The following is a 2,500-nucleotide window of genomic DNA, read 5'->3' on the forward strand; positions in this document are numbered from 1 at the left end:
GTCTCCTTACAGATACGAAACGGCCGGCCGGTAGGCCGGCGCCGCGCGGTCCGACGCACGGGCGCTTACGGTGGTAAACTCGCGCGGCAACGGACCGTCCGGAGAGACCGTTGTAACTTAGTCGCGCGGCGAACACACGTATAAAGTCCTATTAACGTTGAACTTTTATGCACGGAAATTGTGTAGACCTATTAAACAATGACGAATAAACATATTTTCGAGATATAACAAAATTTAATCGATCGGAACATAGAAAAAAAGCAGTTGCAAAATTCGAAAAAACGAAAGAAAAGAAATATCGAAAATTTAACACGTACGATCGATTACTACTATTAAATTAAGCGATATTATTAAAAAAAAATCATTTGTTTATAAATAAAAATTATCGACAAATCGCAAAAAACCTCCGGAAGCGTCGTTTCCAAATGGTTAAAAATAATTAATTCGATCAAACAATGCTACGGTAAGTACAATCAATAGGTTTTATTAAGGTTTTTCAAAAAAAATTTACAGGTCAACGGTTTAATTAACGAGAAAATAGCGAAAGAACGCGATCGAATTTTTTCGTCGCGGAATATTAACTCCCTCTCGGAACTTTTTCAAGCTACCGCGGACGATTCTAACTCTCGCTCGGCATTTTTTTTTCCAAACTATCGTCGATGTACGATTATTAACTCTCGATAGGAATTTTTTTTTTCGAACTGTCGACAATATGCGAACTTTAACTCTCGGTGGGAATTTTTTCAAACTAACGTCAATGTACGTTTCTTAACTCTCGGTGGGAATTTTTTTTTCCAAACTATCGCCGATATACGAACTTTAACTATCGGTGGGAATTTTTTTTATCAAACTACCCTCGTTATACGAACTTTAACTCTCGGTAGGAATATTTTCAAACTATCGTCAATGTACGATTATTAACTCTCGGTAGGAATTTTTTTTGTCAAACTACCCTCATTATACGAACTTTAACTCTCGGTAGGAATTTTTTTTGTCAAACTATCGCCAATGTACGAACTTTAACTCTCGGTAGGAATTTTTTTTGTCAAACTACCACCAATATGCGAACTTTAACTCTCGGTAGGAATTTTTTTTGTCAAACTACCCTCATTATACGAACTTTAACTCTCGGTAGGAATTTTTTTTGTCAAACTATCGCCAATGTACGAACTTTAACTCTCGGTAGGAATTTTTTTTGTCAAACTACCACCAATATGCGAACTTTAACTCTCGGTGGGAATTTTTTCAAACTATCGCCAATGTACGAACTTTAACTCTCGGTAGGAATTTTTTTTGTCAAACTACCACCAATATGCGAACTTTAACTCTCGGTGGGAATTTTTTCAAACTATCGCCAATGTACGAACTTTAACTCTCGGTAGGAATTTTTTTTGTCAAACTACCCTCATTATACGAACTTTAACTCTCGGTAGGAATTTTTTCAAACTATCGCCAATGTACGAACTTTAACTCTCGGTAGGAATTTTTTTTGTCAAACTACCACCAATATGCGAACTTTAACTCTCGGTAGGAATTTTTTTTGTCAAACTACCCTCATTATACGAACTTTAACTCTCGGTAGGAATTTTTTCAAACTATCGCCAATGTACGAACTTTAACTCTCGGTAGGAATTTTTTTTGTCAAACTACCACCAATATGCGAACTTTAACTCTCGGTAGGAATTTTTTTTGTCAAACTACCCTCATTATACGAACTTTAACTCTCGGTAGGAATTTTTTTTGTCAAACTATCGCCAATGTACGAACTTTAACTCTCGGTAGGAATTTTTTTTGTCAAACTACCACCAATATGCGAACTTTAACTCTCGGTGGGAATTTTTTTTATCAAACTACCATCGAGGTACGAACTTTAACTCTCGGTAGGAATTTTTTCAAACTATCGCCAATGTACGAACTTTAACTCTCGGTAGGAATTTTTTTTGTCAAACTACCACCAATATGCGAACTTTAACTCTCGGTAGGAATTTTTTTTGTCAAACTACCCTCATTATACGAACTTTAACTCTCGGTAGGAATTTTTTCAAACTATCGCCAATGTACGAACTTTAACTCTCGGTAGGAATTTTTTTTGTCAAACTACCACCAATATGCGAACTTTAACTCTCGGTAGGAATTTTTTTTGTCAAACTACCCTCATTATACGAACTTTAACTCTCGGTAGGAATTTTTTTTGTCAAACTATCGCCAATGTACGAACTTTAACTCTCGGTAGGAATTTTTTTTGTCAAACTACCACCAATATGCGAACTTTAACTCTCGGTGGGAATTTTTTTTATCAAACTACCATCGAGGTACGAACTTTAGCTCTCGGTTGGAATTTTTCCAAACCAACTCCCGGTCCGACATTTGTATTCTGCTGTCAATCTCGGGCGCAATTCTTTACTAGCCAAACCTAAACCGGTACCGTCGGGTACTTGACTGTGAATAATGCGACTTGTACAACGGGCACGTTCTACTATCCGGTGTAGGTTTGGCTATT

This window comes from Xylocopa sonorina, unplaced genomic scaffold (genome assembly GCF_050948175.1).
Source record: "Xylocopa sonorina isolate GNS202 unplaced genomic scaffold, iyXylSono1_principal scaffold0079, whole genome shotgun sequence".
NCBI classification, from domain to species: domain Eukaryota; kingdom Metazoa; phylum Arthropoda; class Insecta; order Hymenoptera; family Apidae; genus Xylocopa; species Xylocopa sonorina.